This window comes from Arachis hypogaea, chromosome 9 (genome assembly GCF_003086295.3).
Source record: "Arachis hypogaea cultivar Tifrunner chromosome 9, arahy.Tifrunner.gnm2.J5K5, whole genome shotgun sequence".
NCBI lineage: Eukaryota > Viridiplantae > Streptophyta > Magnoliopsida > Fabales > Fabaceae > Arachis > Arachis hypogaea.
This window is the reverse complement of record NC_092044.1, coordinates 53462049-53479020: the sequence shown is the minus strand read 5'-3', so window position 1 is coordinate 53479020 and position 16972 is coordinate 53462049.

Genomic DNA, 16972 nt, shown 5'->3' with positions numbered 1-16972 from the left:
TTATTTTTCATGCAAGGTACCAAGCACACCACTTATTAATGCAATCAAAATGTCTATGTTTGTATCTCTTGTGCCTTTATTGTATCCTAAATCTGGCTTGCTGAAACACATGCATACTCACACTTCATTCTAAGACATTCATGATCCATCATAGACCCCATCACCACTGTTTTAATTGTTGCTTGAGTATAAGCAAGCATTCTAAGTTTGGTGTGAGAAGGGAAAGAATAGGAGGAAAAGGGCAACAATGATGAAGATAAACTACAAGGTGGTAAAGTTCCTTTCTCCTCTTACTTATTTCCAGCACTTTAAATTGCATGATTGTCTTCTATTTTCTTTGTATGCATGTGTGAATACTCCTTGTGAATACGCATAACTTGATATTGGATTTGTGACATGTTGCTATGATATCATGATTATCATCTTGAGTTTTACTTGTACCCAATATCTTTAAGAATGCAACAAAGAAATCATTCTTTTAAAAGGAAAATGTTGAAAAATTTTATAAATCATGGGGCAAGCAAAAGATTAAGAGGAGTGGTGGTTCTGATTGTATTGATTGTGTATTGAGGTTGTATGTTTGTGAAAACTTGCATGGGAGCTCATAGACAGAAAATGAAGTTTAGAGAAGTATTATGGAATTTTTCAAACATCTATTGATCCAAGAAGCAGTAACAAAAGAAAACAAAAAAAAAAGAACAAGCCCAAGGCTCTGAGCATCAATTACTAGGAAGAAAAAGAAAGAAACAAGAACTCAAAGAGTTATTGTCCTAGCTAAATGCTTGTGGTGGATTTGTGTCAAAGAGAGAGGCTTGAGCAAGTAAATCCTAAGGGGTGCTTCAACACCTAATACCTTAGACCAACTGGTTTGGGAGTATTGATTGAAAGCTTATCTTAAAAAGCCGCTTTGATACATGACACCTAGAGTCGAGGCCAAATTCCACAAGGAAAGAAAAATGCTAGAAAATAAGTGCTGCTTCAAGGTGACAATCTATAAAGAGATTTCCATAATATCATTTGAATGAAAGTCCTAAGATCTAAGACTTCCAAAATGTAAGGACTAATGAGCACTGGAATCCTTGCATAAGCATACAAATTAGAGTTCACCCATAGTCACTTCACCGACTAAGGCATCATAAGCAATTCTTCAATACATTCCAATTAAAGAGAATTCTTTGTGCATAGTTCTTTTCTTGCTTGGGGACAAGCAAGCTTTAAGTTTGGTGTTGTGATGCCAGGGCATCTTGGCTAGTTTTACTAGCCATTTTTTGTATGCTTTAGGTTGGTTTCATGCATTTTCTTAGGAAATAAGCAAGTATTTGGTTAAAAATGTAATCATACCGTGATTCAAGAAAACATTATGAATTTTGAATGATTTCATGAGAATTATGCATAAATTGAATGATAAATTGGATGATGCATGATCCCATGATTAAGAGTAAGACTTTGATGCACTTTGTTTGATTGATTTCAGGCCAAAAGAAGAAGAGAAGAGCCACGTTAGTGGCTACGTTAGTTACACTAACGTGGGCACTAACGTGGAAGGAAGGAAAGCCCCAACGTTAGTGAGAAAAGTTAGTGGCATTAACTTTGAAGAAAGAGAGCATGGAATGTTAGCAAGGAAGACCCACGTTAAGAGTCACGTTAGCTACGTTAACGTGAACTCTAACGTAGAGACAAAAGGCACCAAGCAACGTTAATGGGAAAGGTGAGTCCCAATAATGCTTGCGAAAGGGGTATATGCCAACGTTAGTGGAAAAGGTGAGTGCCACTAATGTTGGCGAAGCAAAAAAAGGCTCACGTTAACTTCTACGTTAACTAAGTTAACGAGGAAGTTAACGTAGGCAAAAGTCCCACTTGGTAGCCTGACCATGCCTTCTTCAAACACGCATAACTTGAGCCACAAAGCTCCAAATGAGGTGATTCTAGCGACATTCGAAAGTAGGATTCCAGAGCTTTCCAAGCATATATGGCACTACATGATTGAAACTAAATTTGAGGGAGAAAACCCGCCCCGAAAGTGTAAAGATGAACATGGTATCAACCTGTAGTAAGGCCAACTAACCTCTTCACCTTCCAAGAAGTGTAACTCGAGTTTTAGAGCTCCAAATGATGCGCTTCCAAATGCGTTAGAAAGTAGACGTCCAGAGCTTTCCAACAATATATAATAGTATGGGGTGGACATTGATTATAAGCTCCAAAACTTGGAAATATTAAGCCCCTGGTCGCTAGCATTATCGGGACTCACGTTTTCCATTAACGCTAGCGACTATGCCAGCGACCATGTCCACTTCAAAGGAGTATAACTTGAGTTACAAAGATCCAATTGAGGTGATTCCAGTTGCGTTAGAAAGCTGACATTCAGAGCTTTCCAAAGATATATAATAGTTTATAGTGGGCATGAAATTGAAGCACAAACAAGAGGAATCTTTTAAGCCCCAAAAACACCAACTGGGCAGCATTTCACCATGGACCTCAAGGACCACCCAACCTCAAGGAAGCAAGCCCACAAGTGTCAACCAATCAAGGCCACAAGAAGCATCTAGAATAGGAATTTTCATTTAATTGTAATTTTCTTTTAATTTCATTTTGTAATTTAGGAGAGCCTATATAAAGGCCTTAGTTTTTACATTGAGGGACATTCTGGAATTGGGGGGACGAAGGCTGGGAAATTGGGGGATGGAAGAGGGGTCTTCGGACTCCCTCCCCTCACACACTTTTCCTTCTCTTTCTTTTTCTTTGTACTTTTTATTATGAATTTGGAAGTTTCATTTTTAGTTTTAATCTTCATCTTTACTTTTCTGCACTTTCTTTCTTTCTATTTTGGTAGAGCAATGACCAACTAACTCTTTCCATTAGGTTAGAGAGCTTTATTGTGATACAATGGATCAATATTAGTTTTCATTCTTCTTCTTCTATCTTTTCTCTTGATTTTACTAGAGAGCTTTCGATCTTCATCCAATTGGATAGTTATCTTGGAAAAGAAGCTATTCATACTTGGATCTCTTTTGAACCTTGGAAGAGGAATGAAGAGATCATGCTAGAAATGCTTTCTCATGCTGGACCAAATTGGGTTTGGATGGATATGTGACTATAATCCTACCAACACTTGATTTGGGAATGCATGTGGTATAATCAGTGACCATACTTCATCTCTTCTCATGAGCAATTGACCAAGGAATTGGCTATTGATAAAGATTTGAGAGATTGAATTACCAAGGAATTGGAATCCAATCACTTAAGATTGCCAAGGAGATCAATGAATGCATTGATTGAGGAAGACGATGAGAATGAACTTGATCCGGAGGATTGCAATATCTCTTGATCCCAATGTTCATTTTATTTTTAGTTCTTACATTTACTTTTCTTGCCATTTTACTTTTCTACACTTTATTGCTTTCTTTACTTTTATGCCATTTACATTTCCTTGTTCCTTATCACTCCAATCTGATTCGTCTAACTAGGATAATCAATTAACCATTGATTGCTTAATCTGTTAATCTCTGTGGGATTCGACCTCACTCTATTGTGAGTTTTACTTGATGACAATTCGGTATACTTGCCGAAGGAAAATTTGTTACTAGACAAATTTTCCGTGCATCAGTTAGGTGGGAAGTTTAAGCTTATCAAAGATTCAAATTCCAAGTTCACTTAACCATATATGCATCCTACCTTGACCCTAACCCCATTACAACCTAAAGAAAAGACCTCATGATAGATGTATGCATGCATGAAATATATGTTGATTGTTAAAAGAAGAACAAATCTTGGAAAGCATGATTAGGGGGAGAATTGAGTGAATCAACCCTAAACACTTGAGCGAATAGAGTGCAAACACTACCGGTGAGGGTTCGATTGCTCAATTACATGTTTCCACCTATAAGTGTCACTTTTCATGCAAGTTTGTAAAAATATTTAATAGCTCAATTCAATTATGGATTAGACTTGCTAGTCCTTTAGCCCTTGTGCATATATGTCTTTTGGGAATTGATTTATTTTGACCAAGCAATTGCATTCATTTAGATAGTTGCATATAGGTAGATTGTATTTAGTTAGTTTCTATTGAATAAATGCCATGCCCTTTACTTCATTCTTAATTTAAGCATGAGGACATGCTTGGTTTAAGTGTGGGGAGGTTGATAAACCCCATTTGTAGGGTTTATCTTGTATTGATTTTAGGAGATTTTAATACCTTTTACCCACAATTATTCAATGAATTACATGATTTTGTGATTGTCTCCTTATTTGTGCTTAGATGTGAAAACATGCTTTTTAGGCCTTTAACTTGATGATTTTAATCTCCCTTTGATTCCACTAGATGTCTTGATGTGTTTGTCAGTGATTTTAGATTGAAAAGGCTAGGAATGGATCAAATGAGTAAAGAGGAGAGCATGTAAAGTGGAGAAATCATGAAAAGCCAAAGAGTTGAACTCGCCCATGGACGCGCGCGCGCACTAGGCGCTTACGCGCACCTTGCGAAATGGCCCATGGACGCGTACGCGTGCTATGCGCGTATGCATCAATGCTGATACTTGATTTTTAAGTGAATTCGCACCCAAAGAATTCTCAAGGGTTGTGGGACCCAATCTCAACCAACTTTGGCGCCAAAGATGCTATTTAAAGCCAAGGATTGAAGAGCAAAGGGACTTTTGATCATTTTTTACACATTAGGATTAGTTAGAAGTAGTTTCTAGAGATAGAAGCTCTCACTTCTCTCTAGGATTAGGATTAGGATTAGGTTTAGTTCTTAGATCTAGGTTTTAATTCATCTTCTTCTACTTCTACCTTTCAATTCTTTGTTGTTGCAATCATCAATTCTTCTATTCTTTTGTTGTAATTTCCTTTATGTTGTTCTTATGTTTTATTGTTGTTCATATCCTGAGTCGAGTTGTCCGACCCGGGATGTTCTACAGACAAAGCGATCGACCTCTTTAGGTCAGGACAATCCGACCTCTTCTCAAAGAGCTCGTCCAAGTCATGAGAAAGCCCAAAAAAAGGGCCCAAATAGAAGAACACGCCTCATATCCTAAGGCAGCCCAAAGCCTACAAAAGAAGGGCAGTTCCCTTGAAGATAAGATGACCTCACTTGAAGATAAGATAAAGATAAGATAAGATAACTAACTTATCTTATCCACAGGCGGCCACATCTCACCATTATAAATACACTGGAGCACCCCAGGTATAACTCATATTCTGATCCTATTCAATACCTGCTTAATACCCTTGCTAACTTAAGCATCAAAGTCCCTTGCAGGTACCCCCCACCCTTCGGTGATGAAGGATCAGCAGCACTCAGTTCTAAAAGTCGGACACACCAGCTCCGGCCGCTATACACCTGCCGGACACGTCGGCTCCGACCAACACAGAAGATCTCGACTGAGATCGACCTACAGTTTCAGGTAATCCTCGGAACATTGGCGCCGTTGTCGGGGACCTGGAAGTCATCCCAACACCATGGCGGACGACCATGACAACGACCACGACTCAGGTTTGGAAGATAGAACGCCGCACAAGAACATGGATGCAATACTTAAAGATACTCCGGAATCCAATGGAGACAAAAATTCATCAAATCCGGGGGTGATAAAAGCACTTCAAGATCGATTAAAGCAACTTGAGAAAGAAGCCCAACATCAATGCGAAAAAGAAAAGGATCTACATCGGAAGATAAGGCGGCGCTGAGAATTAGAAGATAAGCTTATGAAACTCGAAACTAATCTCAATACTAAAGCTACTCGATCCATCCCAGAGGATAACTCTCACAAAGATCAAGATCCATTCACCAGGGAACTTATGAAGACCCAAATCCCAAAAGATTTCAAACTTCCGGATATGACTCTGTATGAGGGCACCTCGGACCCCAACCACCATCTCAGCAACTTCAGAAGTAGGATGTACCTCACTGACGCCTCGGATGCAGTTTGCTGCAAAGCCTTTCCAACAACTCTTACCAAGACAACCATTAGATGGTTCGACAACCTACCTCCAAAATCCATCTCAAGTTTCGACGACCTGGCCAAAAAGTTCCTGGCCAGATTTTCCATACAAAAGGACAAAGCCAAACACGCACCCAGCCTACTAGGAATCAAGCAAGGAGATTGGGAGAGTCTTCGTAACTACATGAAAAGATTCAACAAAACATGCATGGACATACAAAGTCTACCAACAGAAGCTGCCATCATGGGCCTCATAAATGGCCTACGAGAAGGACCATTTAGCCAATCTATATCAAAGAAGTACCCAGCATCCCTAGACGAAGTTCAAGAACGGGCGCAAAAGTACATCAACATGGAGGAGAATTCTCGACTTGGGGAAGCCTCGAGGTTCGGTTCTGCCTACCGAGAAAAAAGAAGATCGCTCCGGGGAGAAAATATAAAATATCATAACTACACCCCTCTTAGGGTATCCTTGGTAGATGTTTACAAAGAAGTCTGACATACGGAAAAAATACCCCCAGCTCGGCCACTCAAAGGCAAAAGGAGATGAGGAAATCAGAATGAATACTGTGAGTATCATCGAGTCCGAGGACATTCCACCAATGAATTCTTTGACTTGAAAAACGTCATAGAGAAATTAGTAAGGGAAGGAAAACTAGATCGGTTCTTGGCCAATCGAGACGGAGAACTAAGAAAAATAAGAAGGGATGAAGATGTCGGACGGTCTGAACGATCACCCCGCACACCGGAGAGACACGTCCACATGATACATGGTGGATTTGCTGGAGGAAGAATCTCTAAATCATCCCGCAAGTGACACCTCAAAGAAGTATACCATGTCGAAGGAAAGAAGGAGGCGCCAGACATCCCAACAATCACGTTTACCAAAGAAGATGCATCCGGAATCATCTCAGGACACGACGACCCCATGGTCATCACAATCATATTGGCAAACGCCAACCTCCACCGTACATTAATTGACCAAGGAAGCTCTGCCGACATCTTATTCAAAACTGCCTTCGACAAGCTCGGCTTAGAAGAAAAAGAGTTAAGAGCATACCCGAACAGCTTGTTCGGACTTGGGGATACTCCAGTACAGCCACTAGGATACGTATCGTTACATACAACCTTCGGAAAGGGGAACCAATCCAGAACACTCAAGATAGACTATATCGTGGTCGACGTAAGCTCAGCCTACAATGCCTTAATAGATCGAACAACGTTAAATCAACTCAGTGCAATAGTTTCAACTCCACATCTATGTATGAAATTCCCAACTGCAGAAGGGATAGCTACAATAAAAGCAGATCAAAATATGACGCGTCGCTGTTATAACGAAAGTCTAAACCTCCGAGGCAAAGGAGGAAAGTTCCACAAATCGAACTCGGCGGAGTTCAGAGACGAGAAGAACTCCGCCCACGACCCGAAGGAGAAATAGAAAGAGTCCAGATCGGAGATACCTTGGATAAAACAACAAATATTGGCACGATCCTGAAAGGAGACGCAAAGGAATCACTAATACGGTTCTTACAAGATAATGTTGATCTCTTCGCATGGAAAACTGCCGACATGCCAGGCATAGACCCTGAACTAATGAGCCACAAGTTGGCAGTCTACCCGGGACCTCGGCCGGTACAACAAAGATGAAGAAAACTCGGGCCAGAACGGTCTCAGGCTGTAGAAGAACAAGTACAAGCACTACTAGAGGCAGGGTTCATAAGAGAAGTTAAATACCCACTATGGCTAGCAAACGTTGTCTTGGTGAGAAAGTCAAATGGGAAGTGGCGAATGTGCACCGACTACACCGACCTCAACAAAGCCTGCCCAAAAGACCCTTATCCACTCCCAAGCATCGACGCTCTAGTAGATGCATCATCAAGATATAGGTATCTCTCGTTCATGGACGTATACTCAGGGTATAACCAGATCCCAATGTATCCACCGGATCAAGAAAAAACCTCGTTTCTCACACCAAAAGCAAATTATTACTACATTGTAATGCCTTTCGGCCTTAAGAGCGCGAGAGTCACTTATCAAAGGCTAATGAATAAAGTCTTCTCATACCACATCGGAAAAATCATGGAAGTCTATGTGGATGACATGTTGATAAAGAAACAAAGTAAAGAGACATTACTAACCGACTTGGTTCAAGTGTTCGACACCATACGAAAGCACGGCATGCGACTCAACCCGGCTAAATGCACCTTCACAGTTGAAGCAGGTAAATTCTTGGGCTTTATGCTCACACAAAGAGAAATCGAGGCAAATCCAGATAAATGCCAGGCCATACTCAACATGAAAAGCCCAACTTGAATCAAAGAGGTACAACAACTCAATGGAAGATTAGCCGCCTTGTCCAGATTCCTAGCAGAGTCAGCAATAAGATCCCTCCCCTTCTACGCTATCTTAAGGAAGGGAAAGAACTTCGAGTGGACAATGGAATGTGAACAAGCCTTCTGAGACTTCAAAGAATTCTTGGGACAGCCACCTATCCTATCTCGACCACAAGAGGGAGAACTACTCATATTGTACCTCACAGTAGGAAGTCAGGCAATAGCCTCAGCACTAATTAGAGAAGATGAAGGGAGACAACAACCCGTCTACTTCATTAGTAAAGCACTACAGGGGTCAGAGCTGAACTACCAGAAAATAGAGAAGTTTGCCTACGCTCTGATACTCACATCCCGACGACTTCGCCCATACTTCCAAGCACGCACCATTAAAGTTCGGACCAACCAGCCCATTAAAGGGATATTGCAGAAAACAGATCTAGCAGGAAGAATCCTACAGTGGGCAATCGAGTTGTCCGAGTTTGACCTCCAATACGAGGCGCGGACAGCCATTAAATCACAATACCTAGCCGACTTCATCGCCGAATTCACAGACACCACGGAAATCCCCATAGAGTAGAACATATACGTGGACGGTTCCTCGAATAAAACCGGAAGCGGTGCAGGTGTGATAATCGAAAGCAACCAAGGAACCCAACTTGAGCTTTCCCTGAAATTCGGATTCCCAGCCTCAAACAACCAGGCGGAATACGAAGCGTTATTAGCAGGTTTAAAGCTGGCTAGGGAGGTTGGAGCTCAGAAACTCAACATCTACAGTGACTCACAAGTCGTTACCTCACACATAACGGGAAGCTACCAAGCCAAAGATCCTACCATGAAAAAATATTTGGATAAAACCAAAGAACAGCTCGGACAACTCGGGGAATATAGGATCTGCCACATACCCCGCGAGCAAAATGCCCGAGCTGATGCACTCTCAAAACTAGCCAGCACCAAACCAGGGGGCAACAATAGAAGCCTCATCTAGGAAATACTGCAGAACCCATCAATATCGAAAGAAGAAAAAATCCTAGCCATAACAGGTCGGGATCAAGGATGGATGACCCCCATAATTAACTACCTCAAAACAGAAGCGCTCCCTACAGATGAAAAGGAGGCAAAGAGGTTGAAAAGGGAGGCACAGTACTACACTATCATAAACAACACCCTGTACAAAAGAAGGATATCAATACCATTGTTAAAATGGGTACCGACCTCCAGCACAAAGGAAGTCCTGGAGGAAGTGCATAGCGGCATTTATGGTAATCATCTCGGAGCACAAGCTCTCACCAAAAAGGTACTTCGGGCGGGATTCTATTGGCCAACTCTACAAAAAGAAGCTACAGAATTTGTAAGGACATGCCCACCATGTCAGAAGCATGCCAACTTTCACATCGCCCCACCAGAAAAGCTCATCAGCGTGACCTCACCCTGGCCATTTGTAAAATGGGGACTCGACCTTCTCGGACCCTTCCCACAGGGATCGGGACAAGTAAAATTCCTCATAGTAGGAGTATACTATTTCACAAAATGGATCGAGGCAGAACCCCTAGCCAACGCCACTGCCCAAAGAAACCAGAAATTCCTATATAGGAACATTATTACGAGGTTCGGGGTACCATACTACATCACCACAGACAACGGCACCCAATTCACAGATGCAGGCTTCAGAAAACTAGTGGCTGACTTGAATATAAAACACCAGTTCACCTCCGTCGAACATCCCCAAGCCAATGGACAAGCCGAAGCGGCCAACAAAGTCATATTGGCCGGACTGAAACGGAGACTGCAAGAAGCAAAGGGGGCTTGGGCCGAGGAACTTCCACAAGTCCTATGGGCGTATCGAACAACCCCCCATTCTACCACAAAATGAATCACTATTTCGATTAACATACGGAGTGAAGGCAATGATTCCAATAGAGGCCGAAGAAGGATCTCCCCGAGTAGTCCACTACAATGAACAAACCAATTCTCAACTCCAAAGAGAAGAGCTCGACCAACTTCCAGAAATCTAAGAAAGAGCTCGGATCAGAGAAGAAGCACTAAAATGGCAAATGGCTTCCAGGTATAATCAAAAGGTAGTGCCAAGAGATTTCACGGAGAATGATCTCATCTTAATCTGAAATGATATTGGAACAACTCGACCCGGAGAAGGAAAGCTGGCAGCTAACTGGAAAGGACCCTACCGAGTTACAGAAGTACTTGGGAAGAGCTACTACAGACTATCCGAACTCGAGGGACGGGAACTCTCCAGATCATGGCACGCCTGTAACCTATGAAGGTACTATAGCTAGGAAAGGAAAAAGATCTCAAGATGCACTCTCTTTCCTGAAAAGGTTTTTTAATGAGGCGTCAAGATTGAGACTTAAGGGTACAAAAAACTCCCGCATATATATATATATATATATATATATATATATATATTTGCACTTCCTTTAAATAAAATATATTTCAGATATTCTACAAATTCCCAAGACGCATTAATCTGAAGCCTTCATCGTCCGACTATAAAGCAACGGATCGACAGAAAGTGAAGAACAGATTCACTGTACGATCTCGATAGGAATGATCGACCGACAAAGGTGAAAACATGATTCACCTAAAAGATCGATCAAACCGGGGCAAAAAACCACCATCTACAAATTGACAAAGATAAACACAGAGTAATGCAAGAAGTTATCGAAAGTGATCCCAAAAAGAACCTGACGAGGTCTTATGGATTGCTATATAATAACTTAAAAAAAGACTGGCCGATACTAAAAAGTCGGACCAAGTCAACCCAAGTTATCAGCAAATACCTGGAAAGAGGTATGGCCAACCCTATTAAAGAGGAATTGCTATAACTTAGAAGAGATCGACCTAACGAAGTCGGTCTCCTACAAGACAAGTTGTAAAAGTAATCCCTGAAAGAGACCTAACAAAGGTCCAAGAAAGAGGATTACAAAAACAACTTAGAAGAGATCGACCTAACGAAGTCGGTCTCCTACAAGACAAGTTGTAAAAGTAATCCCTGAAAGAGACCTAACAAAGGTCCAAGAAAGAGGATTACAAAAACAACTAGGAAGAGATCAACCTAGCGAAGTCGGTCTCCTACAAAGATAAATAAGAAATCCCTTAAAGAGACCCGACAAAGGTCCAGAAAAGAGGATTACAAAAATAACTTAGAAGGGGACCAACATAAAGAAATCGATTATGAGGCGCTAAAAATACAAACAAAAGCAAGGAAACCGAGAAACAAGTCGGACCCCCCACAGTCATGGCCTCAAAAGGATCCAAGCTACAAACAATAAGTACAAAAGCAATCTAAAGAGGCCAAGCAGCAAGATTCCAACAGATACCATGCTAAAGCACAATAAAAACATAGTATGATAAAGCTTCGAGAGGCCACCGAAATCAACCTCAGAAAGCTACTTTTGTTTTTCAAAATAAAAAGTTGCCAGGCAGGCAACTAAAAAGCATCAGCAGTTAAACAAAATAATAAACAGTTCAAAAGCCCACAAACTGGGCTATTTACACAAATACTTAGAAAGAAGATCAGCTAAGATCGGGAGCCTTCTCAGCAGCATCAGTACGGGGAGAAGGAGGGCGAGTCTGAATAGGCACAACATCTACAGTTCCATCATCCCAGTTCAGAATCTAACAATCCGGATTAGACATAACGGGAGGAACCGAGGACGTTGACACTTTGACAGAAGGCACAGGGGGAGGATCAGCATCATCATCATCCTGGTCATCAGGGACAATCTTACCATCCCTCACAATGTTGTCCAGGCTGAAGAGAGTAAGGTCAGCCTCAGGAGCAATAATCCGAACCTGCTCCTTCAAGTTCTCAAAGGCAGCAGTTACACTGCCAACAAGATGACCCTGGAGCTCGGCATAATTAGCTCGGGCGTTTTCCAACTCCTCCTTCAGACGCATCCCCTCCCGATAAGATGTGACATAACTATCCTTATGTCTCAAGGCCGTATCCTCAGCCAGCCTTACAGAGGTAGCCAAAGAAAGGGAACTCGCCTTCTCATTCTTCATATCTTTTTCCAACTTGGCCACCTTCACCTCGAGCTCCTCCTTCAAGCCCTTTATCCGATCAAACTCCCGTTTAGCCTCCTCCATAAAGGCTTTGGTGGCATGGAGAGGAAGACTTTGAGCAGTTTAATACAGGGCCGCTCCCAAGTGTGCCAACTTAATACCACTTCGAGCTACATAATCAAAATGCTGAAGAAGGGAGACGTCATCCATAGAAAGGGCGCCATAAGGACCGATTTGTTGATCTACAAACTCGATCGGATCAAAGTCCGGAGCGTCAAGGTTGAAAGGCTCAGTTACTTTCTGCTTCTTACTAGGAGGAGCGCCAGAAGCAACGGCCGAGGTCTGTAGTGGATCGACCTGACGAAACTGAGGAGTAGGAATTGCTTTCCTCGGCCCAGGAGAAATCGGCACAGGAGGCTTTAATGGGACCTGAGAAGATCCCTCCCCGGCCACCTTGGCCAAGATGTTCAGAGCAGCAGTTGCCTTCTTCGCCTTTTTAAAGGCCTTTATGGGGTCATTGTTCTTTGACATCTCTGCAAATACAAAATCAGCCACAAAAATGAGTTACAAATCCAAAAAAAAGGGAAAACAAGTATAGAAACAAGTCAGACAAGTACCCAAAATAGTCCGAACCAAGGACGGGTCATTCAAAAACCTTTTTGTATCAAGATGGGGTGGTTTCCCCCAGAGATCCTCAAGATCAACAACAAAGGCGCGCTCAACATCATCAAGCATCTCCCAGGTATAGCGAGACACTCTCACATCCTTCTGCCACTCTAGAGGGAAAGAAGGCTCATCATTTTCATCAAGAAAAAAGGGGCAGTCCCCCTCGACAGCATGAACCTTAAAGAAGTAATTCTTGAAGTCCTTAAAGGACTCGTCATACAAAGCAAAAACTTTATGGCCCTGGACGGACCTGAAGGAAACCCAGGAAGCTTTCTTTTTTGAAGAACCGCCAGGCTTGGCGGAAACAAACAAGTAAAGGAAAAGAGTTTGAGAGGGTGTTACCTCTAATTCTCGGCAGAGAAGCTGAAAAATTTTAATAAAACCCCAAGAATTTGGGTGAAGCTGGGATGGGGCAATGTTACATGACCACAACAGGTCGGTCTCGAAAGCAGTAAAAGAAAAAGTAATGTTCACTTGACTGAAGAAGTATTCATAAGCATAAAAGAAGGGACGCTCTCCCTCAACGGAAGTCAGAAAAAAAACTCTCTGATGGTGTTTTTGTGGAAAAACGAATTTCCAACACACAAATCCAACCGGCAAGTGTACCGGGTCGCATCAAGTAGTAATAACTCACAAGAGTGAGGTCGATCCCACAGGGATTGATGGATCAAGCAACTTTAGTGGGTGATTAGTTTAGTCAAGCTAACATTGAAGTGAAATTGGATGAAATGTAGCCAACAGAAAGTAAAATAGCAGTGAATTTAAAGCTGCAGAATGTAAATGGCAGGAAACTTAAAGAGCAATAAAAGTAAATTGACAAAATCTTAAATGACAAGAAAGGTAAATTGCATAAAAAGTAAAGGGGTTGGGGTGCTGGTAATTAAATAGAGCAATAGATCATAACTCAAAACTCTTGTAGCAAGCTTAAATTGCAGGAAAGTAAATTGGGAGCAATGTAAACAGAGAAGCAAAATTGCAGTGAATCGGAACTTAGAGCAATTGCAGAGGAATTAAAATTGTGCAGAAAAAGTAAATCAGATCATGAACAGAAATGTAAAATGTAAAACAAGTGCAGAGGAATTAAATGGCTTGAAAGTAAATTAAAAGCCAATGGAACAGTAAAAACAGAAGAGCAGCCAAGAACTCAACTCAATTGCAAAATAAAATTGAAGATCTCAGGGAATCAAAGAGACTAGAGAACAAGTCTAGATCTCAAGCCCTTCCTTGATTCAACAGCAAACAGATTGAAGAAGAAATAGAGATGGAAGCATTAAAGAGAGCCTTGATTCAAATCAAAATTCCTTGAATTATGCAGAAGAACAAAGCAGAGATGTTGCAGATGGAGAATGAAAACAGAATTTCTTTCAATCTCAATCCAAAATTCAAACAGAAAGGAAAATTAAAAGAGAGAGAGCTATCTACTACTACTACTCCCTAATGGAGCAAGTCCCTTTCCTAATGGAGCTCTCTATTAGAGCCAACCTCCCCTCTAAAATGAGAGTGATGCCCTTTATATAGGCTTTTTACAAAATAAAAATAAAATGAAATTGAAATTAAAAATAAATTCACAAAAGGAAATTCCTAATCTAGCTTATTCTTGTGCCTTTGAATGGGCTTTGCTTGCTTTGGATTTGAGGAGAAATGGGTTTAGTTGGCCTTGATTCAATTTGGTGAGGAATTGAATTAAATTGAATTTTGGTTGATTTTGGCTCATATGTTGCTCCCAGGAGGCTGCCCTGCCCTTATGGAAGGCAGAGCAGGAAAGTTATGTGAGGAAGCATGTTGCGTGCCAAGTGTGGGAGGGGCATCAGGATGCTGCCCTGCCCTTGTGGAGGGCAGGGCAATGTTGTCATGGTGCGTCCAAGCTTTGCCTCCCTGCCCGTGCTGTGATGCGCCAAGGATGTGCGCCCAAGCTCCTAGCCGTGCCAAATTGTGCGTGCCATGCACCAAGGAATGTTGCTCTGCCCTCCTTGTGGGCAGCGCTTTCCTTGTTCTTGGGTGAAGTCCCAAGTTCTATTCTTGGTGGAGGAAGTTGCTGCAATTTTTCCTTGGTTTCCTTGGCACCTAATTCACGCATAAGGCTTGGCTTCCTTGGAGGTCTTGTGTTCGAACCTTGGTGAAAGCATTTGGGGGAGCAATTTTCCTTGATTCTTCATGAAGAGAAACACGACATTGCCCTGCTCTCCAAGAGGGCAGAGCAGAATAATGAGCGCTACTTTGCTTTGGAGTGAGGCTCCAGCTTCGAACCTTGGTGGAAGCACTTTGGTTTATTTTTGCTTATTTTTGGACCTTAAAGATGCCTTTCACTCATGCCTCAATTGTATTCCAAATATGGATTGCTATATATCGTTGGAACTAAAAGCACATCAATTGGACGTTTGTAGCTCAAGTTATAGCCCTTTGTTTCATCATGATATTGCCCTGCCCTTGGCAAGAGCAGGGCAGTGTGCGCTGATTGCTTATTCTCCTTTGATTTGATCATGGGCCATGCTTTTAAAAATAGAAAAATAGAAAAATAGGTATATGATGACATGTCATCACAACACCAAACTTAAACCTTGCTTGTCCCCAAGCAAGAAAAGAATCATGCAATAAAGATTGACAACCCAAGGTAAGAAGAATAGCAACTCAATGTTCATGGTAAGCTAGTTTTCTATGCATGCTTCAATCACAAAAGAAATGTAAATGATTGATGCTTCCATCTAGCTCAATTTATGAAATCTTTTTCTTATAATTCTTCCTTGAAACAAGCTTTTGATTTTTTTTTTTTTAGCTTCTCCTTTTGGATGCTTTGCCCCATGAGTTAATAACAAAACTACGACTTCTAAATGCTTTGTTTTCAAGTATTACCACTTGATACATAAGCACCACAAGCATTTAATTAGAGGACTTCATTAAGCTCATTTTTCTTTTCTTTTCTTGACTCTCTAATCATTGATGCTCAGAGCCTTGAGCTTTGAGGGAGTGCTTTTGCACTTGAGCCTAGCCTTGACTTCTAAGTGTTTTGTTTTCAAGCATTTGGCTTGATACATAAACACCACAAGCACTTAGCAAATAAATTGCCATTGGTACTCAGAGCCTTCAGCTTTCTCATTCTTTCCCTTTTTCTTTTCTTGCTTTAATTGTATTTTCTTCTTCAAGGTTTTCATGATTTCAAAAGATTTCACAAAATGTACTAGATGAAAAACTTCAATTAAATAAAATCCAATGCAATTGAGCAACAATCAATCATACTAGCTTTCCAATACTTGTATGCCCATGCTAAATTCTTCTTTAATTCCTTGTTTGTTTATGATCATGATGCTTTACTGCTTTTAAACTCACAGGATTCAAGTTGGTAGTTATAATGCCACAGCAACATGTTACAAATCAATATTCAAGCTATGCTTTATTCATACACACATGTAAACAGAAAAGATGAAGACAATCATGCAATTTAAGTGCTGGAAACAAATGAGAAGAAAATGAACTCTACAACCTTGTAGTTCATCTTCATTATTGTTGTCCTTTTTCCTCTATTCTTCCTCTTTCCCTTGCCAAACTCAGAATGCTTGCTCATCCTCAAGCAACAATTAGAACAATGGCTATGGGGCTAAGATGGATCATGAATGTCTTACACAATGAAAAGTTAGTAGTGCATGTGTTCTGAGCAAGCAAAATTAAAGATAATAATCAAGGCACAAGAGACAGAGACATTGTGATTGCAAACTTAAGAAGGTGAGCACAATACATTGCATAAAAGATAAGTGGCACACCAAACTTAGTGTGACACTCTCACTTGGAATCAATGCAAGTATCCAGTAAAGATTTGAAGCAAATTGTGTTGCATAGCAACACCAAACTTAGAATGCAATCCTATGTCCACTTATTTGAATTAAAACCAAGCAAATGAAACTATTATTTATTAATTACAATCACCAAGATAAGAATCTGTCATTAATATAGCTCTCTTGGTAATGTATTAACAAACACAGTAAATAAGCAAACTAAAATGAAAGCATTAAAAACAAAGAA